This window comes from Nomascus leucogenys, chromosome 12, assembly GCF_006542625.1.
Source record: "Nomascus leucogenys isolate Asia chromosome 12, Asia_NLE_v1, whole genome shotgun sequence".
Classification (NCBI taxonomy): Eukaryota; Metazoa; Chordata; class Mammalia; order Primates; family Hylobatidae; genus Nomascus; species Nomascus leucogenys.
The window spans coordinates 52,711,927-52,719,296 of NC_044392.1; the positions used below are offsets into that span (position 1 = coordinate 52,711,927).

The 7,370-nt window shown below is 51.5% G+C and overlaps 1 non-coding gene across 1 annotated transcript; it reads right to left on the reverse strand.

The window, feature by feature from the left end:
• Positions 1-3,043: 3,043 nt before the first annotated feature.
• Positions 3,044-3,210, reverse strand: LOC115837848. Its single transcript, XR_004032888.1, has one exon. It is a non-coding gene; the product is annotated as a U1 spliceosomal RNA (small nuclear RNA).
• Between the last annotated feature and the right edge of the window lie 4,160 nt (positions 3,211-7,370).

Sequence of the window (7,370 nt, forward strand, 5' to 3'; positions counted from 1 at the left end):
TACGTGTGTGTTTGTGTGCCACGTCCAATTCTTTGTTCGAGATACCAAGAACCTAGGACTTTGCAACACCGGCTGGTAACAAAGATATGTAAGCTTGGGAGGGAGGGAAGAAAGAAGGGAGCAAAAGGAGATTCAGACATGAGATGCATTCACCCTATGAGTTGAACCCGGGTCTCCAGCGTGGGAGTTGACAATTCTATTACTGAACCATCAATGCTCCATGTGGTGTAACCTCTCATGTTTTTTGTTTGTTTGTTTGTTTTTGTTTTGTTTTTTTAAAAAGAGAATCTAGTGCTATGGGCAGGCATGAGGGAGCAGGGAAGATGGAGGTGGGAAAGTTCTATAATAGGCTTACACAGATATTTTTGGAAAACAGAGCTAACAAAGCAACAGGCACTTGAAGCAAAGGCTTGCCCTAAACCTTCCATTGTTTGCCAAGGGAAGAAATTTTGGAGTGAAATTTTCACTTTCTCTCTTGTGTAGATCTCTGTAAGACACAAAAGTTTGGATGACAGTCATTTTGATTATTGGACTTTACTGGAGACTCCAAAGACGCATCTGAGGAGAAAAGCTCTGGGTCCCTGGGATGACTGTGCCACTCGACATAGCTTCCTGGAGTGGCCAAAGAGAGTGTGGTTAAAAAAAGAAATATTGCAGTGAACTTTCACTCACTCCCACTTCTGTAGGTTTCTTAAAAACATGAGTTTAGAAACAAGATACTTGGCTTTTTCAAATGACTCAAAAGAGGTGTAGATGAAGAGAAGCTCGATCATCCCACGAATCTTCTGGAGTAATCTGGACACACCCCTAAATCTCCAGCTCCTGGGTCTTTGAAAGCCGGTTTGTCTCAAGGTTGGGAGGAAAGAGTTTGGAAAGCACCAAGGCAGGGGTTGGCAAAAAGATTACATCATCAGTGAGGAAATGAAATTTCCAGAAGTTTTTTCCAGATCTGGGACCAGAGACAAAGGCCTGGGTGAATTTCCTATGCAAACCTGTTTTAGAACCTCCGCTTCAAAGTTCTTCCAGAGACTCTTCAAAATTAGATCTGGTGAAACTGCTCCCGGTAGGGGATTGGTAGTTCAGCAGCAGAATTTTTGTCTTCCACGCGGGAGACTCGGGTCTGACTCCCGGCCATGCAGGCCTTCTTACCCTTCAGGCAGGAAGGGCTACTACGTGTCTACCGAACAAAGTTATTATATTACACAGGCTGTACTGCATTTATAGACCTTGGTTGTGGCGGCTAGAAGCTAACCTGAGGGGCGTGCCACCTCTGGAGCATTCTGTGTGCTCGAACTAATCCCGGAATTTACAGTTCCTGTGCTGGAAGCCTGTCCTTGAAAGTGGGGAGTGTTTCCGGTGGGTTGCTGCAGTTTTGAATACTTGGAATTAAAACCTTTGCTACTTTCATCTAGTCTCCGGGCAAACCCCTGGGTAACCCAAAGACCATCAGACGGATTCGCGTGCTGGGCTTTCCACTACGTTAGGCCACGTGTCACTATGGAGCGAGAATCAAGAAGGTCCGGGAAGGAGAGAAGCTGCGGGGTCCGGGGAGACTCTTCAGTGGTTGGTCGGAGAGGCTACAGCGGCCCAAGGAAAAGGGAAGCCTGTGGGAGGTATCCGCGTAGAGATGAGGGCCTCAGCGGAGACAGTCTCACGCAGAGCTATGCCCAAACACCGAGTTACTTAACCTTGGGAGAAAACGAACTACAGAATTTGCGAGTTTTGCTGTTTTTCTGGTTTTGCTTTATACCTCTTGGGCCCTCCTTCCAAAGGATTCCGATCTGAGGGGCATTGGGGTGTGACTATGGTAGACAAGGGGTGGTTAATTTTCATCCAAAAATCTTTGGCGGATTCCCTTGCTTTCCCGCTCACCAGTCTAACCGTAGTTTAAAACAGTAGATCAGCAACATTTGGAGAGGTTTTTTCTCTGCGTTCTAATGATAAACTTGATTTATTCAATTCCAAAAGTTTCCTTATTCTGAGGTTGTCTTTCTATATTTTGAGTATAAAGCCATGGCCATACTATGTTGGAACCACCAAGGTTCTTCTCTTCACTTGTTTATTTGTAAAGTCTCTTTGTAATCTCAGAATTTCCTGAGTAAACTGGGAACTGTTATACATAATTCTGTGTTTTTGAGCATTCTTTGTAAACAGGAATCAGGATTGGGGGTGAGGAAGGAGGGAGGAGTAGGAGCGCTGATTTATGTAACGGAAAATCATAGATTACTTATGTGATGGGGCAAAGGTTTTAAAAACTCTTAGCGTCCTCAGATTTCCCCTTATACTATTTGCTGAAGAAAATTATATCCTTGACTCCCTTCCTTACCCTCTCCTGGCAAGGGAAGGGGTTCCCTCCCGCCTTACGGTCTCTGTCTTCCTGGGGTTAGGAGAAGTGCATCCAACTCCCTCTGCAAGTGCTGGAGAGGAGGCTAGGTCTTTCCCATGGGCTGGGGGCCTTGCTGTCCCAAGGACGGCTGGGGAGGAAGAGGAGAGAGAGGCGGAAGAGGAAGCCCGCTGAGATTTGTGAAGCAGCTCTTGCTACCGCCGGTAGGGAGAGGGCGCTCGGGACCCAGGAGCCTCCGGGCTGAGCCAGGCCTCAGGAGCAGCCGCCTTGGTCCTGGAAGGGGTGCCTGCATCCATCTTGTCTCCAAAGACTGTAGGGAGACCTTCTCACCTGGTGGGAAACCGATGTCTCCCATGCTTTCCCACCACGGACGCCTTATGTCCCTTTTCCTGCTAGTGTCTGACCGCCAGCCTGCGGAGGCAGCGGCTCCCGCGGTTCCACGCTGGGTGGAGGCTGCCTGCCCGCGAGCCGCGCTAGCAGGCAGGAGTCGGGAAGTCGTGTGCAGGCCCGGAGGAGACCCAAGCTCTGGGTCAGGCTTTTTTTGCCAATAGCGAAATTCAGCGTGTAAAACACAGAGAGCTCACATCTGTCTGTTCGTGAGCTTCGGTGAGAACACCAAAGAAGGACCTCAAGATCCCTAGGAGGGCGGCGAAGGGTCTCTGGCGGCGATATCCGCGTCGGCGGTGAGCCAAGGCATGTCAGGAGCTTGCGCGAAGCCAGCCCCCGGGTAGCACGAACACCCCCTCAGACTAGGGCCCCGCATGTGGGGAAATCTCAGGGGTCAGCGCAGCTGGAGTGCGGTGGACTAGCCTCATCCGGGGAGAACCCCCTTCCTGACCACGGTCTGTCCCCCTCCAGGTAAGAAGAGAGGAGGGACAGCACAGCCTCCTCTCCCGTAGCCACACACTCAGGGTCACCACCTTCCCCTCTGCTCGCCCGTCGCCATTCTTCCAAACCACTCTCCGCCAAAGAGTCCACCGACAGTCACCCACAGGGCAACCCATGCGTCCTTTCAGCAGCGGATCCCGCCCCGTAGCCACCACGCCCTCTCACCCGCGCGCTTCTACCCACCGCCTCTGCCCAGTCTGTGCACTTCACCTCCCTAGCTCCGGCTCCCCACTGAGCTTACAGTGGACACGGGGTTCGTCCCAACCCTTCTTGGGAGTACTGAATGGAAAAGCGGGAGCGTGCGAAATTCCTTGGTAGAGTGTAGACAGACATTGCGGGACTTGACTGTGGTACCATCCCTTTGATGTCCTAGTGATTTTTACACCTGCCTTCTGCTTAGGACACCGGCCACAGTTTTCCATTTGTGTCTACTCCACCTGCTGTCTTTGATGGATAAGCGAACATCTCCCCTCTGTACCACCCAGTCAAGAAATGGGCGGTCCTGGAGGACCTCACACGCCGCTCACCACCATCCCAACCTCGCGGACATCGCCTCCCGTCGCCTCTTCCGAAGGCCGAAGAAGCACGCTAGCTGCGAACGGAGGTGAGGAGGCTCAGCTGACCGCCTGTGTCAGCTGGCAACGTGTGGCACGCACAAACCCCACGACTTGGCTTGGCCTCTCTCTTAGTTATTTGCAGCTCAGCCCAATCGGCGCCTCCGGGACGGCGGAGACGGCAAAGACGGTGGGCTTCTTGGGTGCAGCTCCACGAAGGCTGGCATCTCTGCACGGCGGCGAACACCTGAGGGAGGCGCTCAGTCTCTCTCTGAAGCCCCTTCTGAGGATGACACGGGGATAAATAAGAGGGTGTGTCATGAGAGGCCGTCCACCAGGACTTGCCCTCCTTCGCCAGGGTTTGCACCTCTCAGCAAGACTGTTCTGCCTCTGGCCCTTGGAGCAGGCCGGCTGACAGCGGAGTAAAGAAAGATTCCTGCGAGTGGGCAGTCAGTGCAAAACAATTCCCTGACTGATAATCGAACCCGGGATGCAGTGGTGAAAGAGCTGAATTATAGCCACCAGACCAGCACGGGGGCACGAGAGGGTCTTTCTCAACCTTCTTGCCATATAAGTGACTGTTTCCCTGTGCGCTGGGAGGGAGGACTTGGGCCTTGTGGGGGTTTTTGGTCGTTCCTCGAGTTGTCTCACAAGGCCTTTCCTTCCCTCCTTTCTCCAAAAGAGGAGCCCGCAGGCGACGCACTCAGCACTCCGCGAGGCCCACCCTGGCCACGAGTCCCGAGTCCTGGAGTGAGTTGCAGCGTCCTGGCTGCACCTGACCACTGACCTAGAGATGTGCCTTTGCGAAGCGGCAGCGCGTGGAGAAACAGTCGCGGGTCCCCGCACGGGGTAGCCAGGAGCAGGCAGGAGCGAGGAGGCTCCAGGGGTGAGACCGGGGCACCCCGAATATCGTAAAGGACTCAGACCTTGGCATCCCCGACGTCATAAAGGACTCACACGGATGCGGAAACCGAGACGGGCTGGATGGAAAACTCTTTCCAGCGAGGCTCCGGGGCCCTCAGCTGCTCTCTGACCTTCCCCTGCAACCTGCGACACCTGCCATTTTCCCATCTTAGGCGACAGCAACGCTACCCTTCCTTATGCTCCGGGCAAAACTCCTAGAGTTCCCTCTGACGCTGGAGTTTTTTCCTCAGATCCAAGATCCAATTGGTCGCCAATTCGTGATTTCCCGTCGGCCAAGTGCATGGGCATTGATCTACACGCGAATTTCTCCACCTCCGCGGAATGGCCACTTCGGCTTGGGGGAGGGGCCCTCCGGTGGATTGTAAGGTGTTTAGCAGCATCCGTCGCCTCCCCTGACTAGATAGATGCCAGGGGTTAACATTCTCCCTCCGGGCTTCCCCTAGTTTGGCCTAGTGTCCCAGAGGGGATGGGGGAGTAGTATGAGGGTGAAGTTGCCGCCTATTGGGAACCATTGGTGCGCATAGTCCTGTCCTCTGAGCTTGTGCAGAGGACTCTCCAGATGAAGGCTCAGGGTTTGATCCAGCTCGAGACCCCCTCGCTCCGCTGCACAGTTGGACCTTAAAATTGGAGGTTTTAACATCTTGACATCATGAGATTCTACCTTTAGGTCTTTTCTTCCGTTCTGTCAACCAAATTGGCCTCTTCCGAGTGTGTTGACCAGGGCCAGCCAGGCAGAAGGCTGGTTTTGCTCCAAGAGGATCCTCTCGCCCTCCTGGAGCTTCAGGCCTGTTTTGGTTGGGTCTGCAGAAAAGCCTTAGGGGCCACTTCCTTCGGCATGGGGAGTGGGGGCAGATGGGCGGTGCGCGGGGAAGAAGAGGGTTTGACTGCTGTTCTGGACCCCCGGCGCCAAACCTCCACCTCGGTGAGCGCGCCCCTCCAGGCTCCTGCTGGTCCTACTCGCCGGTAATTAGGTCTCCGGTCAGCCTGAGCTCCCGAGACACCCAGGCCCGGAAGGACACGTAGGGGAAACCAGCTACTCACTTCGGTCCTGTCCGCAAGGGATCCCTTTCTGACGGGAAAGAAAGGCGGCGAGTACGGTTCTGTTGAGTAAGCGGAAGAGAGATCAAAGGGAAGAGAAGAAAAATCCTGTGAGGTTTCAAGATCTAAAGTTACCATGAAGTCGACCTAACCCCGTTTGGAGGTCCTCCCGTGGCTGGAGAAGGTGAGTCAAGTCCCTGTCTTCAATTTGTCAAAGTGGACAAAGCCTACACAATGGCCAGTACCAGCTACTAGGCATCTGCAGTCTCTCCAGCTGGTGGTACTGGAGCCTCCCTACCCAGGATTTCCGTGGATTCCAAGGGTACAACTAAACAGCTTTTGTTGTTCCAGCTGCTCTTATTTGAAGAAAGGGCCGATCTGTTGAGAAGCACATAGGAAAACCACTTCCATAAGAGTATAGCAACTGTTGTTGAGACTGTCACATTCCCCCTCCTCCTCCTCCCTCTTCCTAGAAATGTGCAGTGAAAATTAATCCCCACGATGGGCCGGTTGTACTTTCAATGCACAGTTGGCGGAACCTAAGGGAACTCTAGGAGTTTCCGGGACGAATATTTGAAGTATGACACAGTCATTTTTATTTACACGTGCATTCCAAAAACACATTGAACAAACACATCCAGTTCACCTGTGCCACACTTACAAAGATGGGAAAAGAGGGACTATATACAAACAAGTGAAAGATGTAATCAAATGGCTTTTAAATATCTGCTGTTTCCACTGAAGGTCTTCTTCTCTGGATACACCTACCAGTGTCTTTTCTTTCTCCAAAATCAGACATTCAAGTGCCAGACTCTGAAATAAGTTTTCTGGTTCCAGCTTGTTCTTCCCCATTCTGTATCTCTGCTCCTCCACTCTCTTCTTTCATATGCAGGAAAGGTCACTCTCCCTCAGTTTCTAATTTGCAACATCCCACCCAAAGAATGCAATGACCAGCATCAAAAATTAGACACCCTCCATGGGACTCCATTTCTGTCTTAGTTTGAGCTTCTATAACAATGTACCATAAATTGCATGGCTCATTCAAAACAGACATTTCTCACAGTTCTGGAGTTTGCAAGTCTAAGATCAAGGTGCCAGCATGGTAGGGTTATGGTGAGGAACCTCTTCCTGGTCGTAGACTGCCATCTTCCCACTGTATCTTCAGGTGGTGAAAGAGGGGGAAAGAGCTCTCTAGTGTCCCTTTTATAGGGGCATTAACTCGACTCAGGAGGACTCCACTCTCTGGATCTAATTACCTCCCAAAGGCCCCTTCTAATAATTTTAACACATTTCCTAGGGTGGGTGGGGGAAGGTTAGTGTTTCAACCAAGGCATTCTGGGGGGACACAAACATTAGGTCTCCTGTGATCTTTCTAGAAGAAGAAATTATAAATGACCCAAAACTTTGTACATTTCACAGTTAGAAATAAAGAAAACTTTTCCTAAGATTTTGGAAGGCCTGAAACATGAGGCCAATCAACCCCATCACTAACATCTGGACTCTGTGCTGAGTGTCGTGGACTTTTTGTGTGTTCATCCTCCCTGCAGACAACTGAAAATTTATTCTCTCCAGAGGGTAGAAGAGAAGATCTATTGGAAGAACCCACCCCCAATATTTAAATG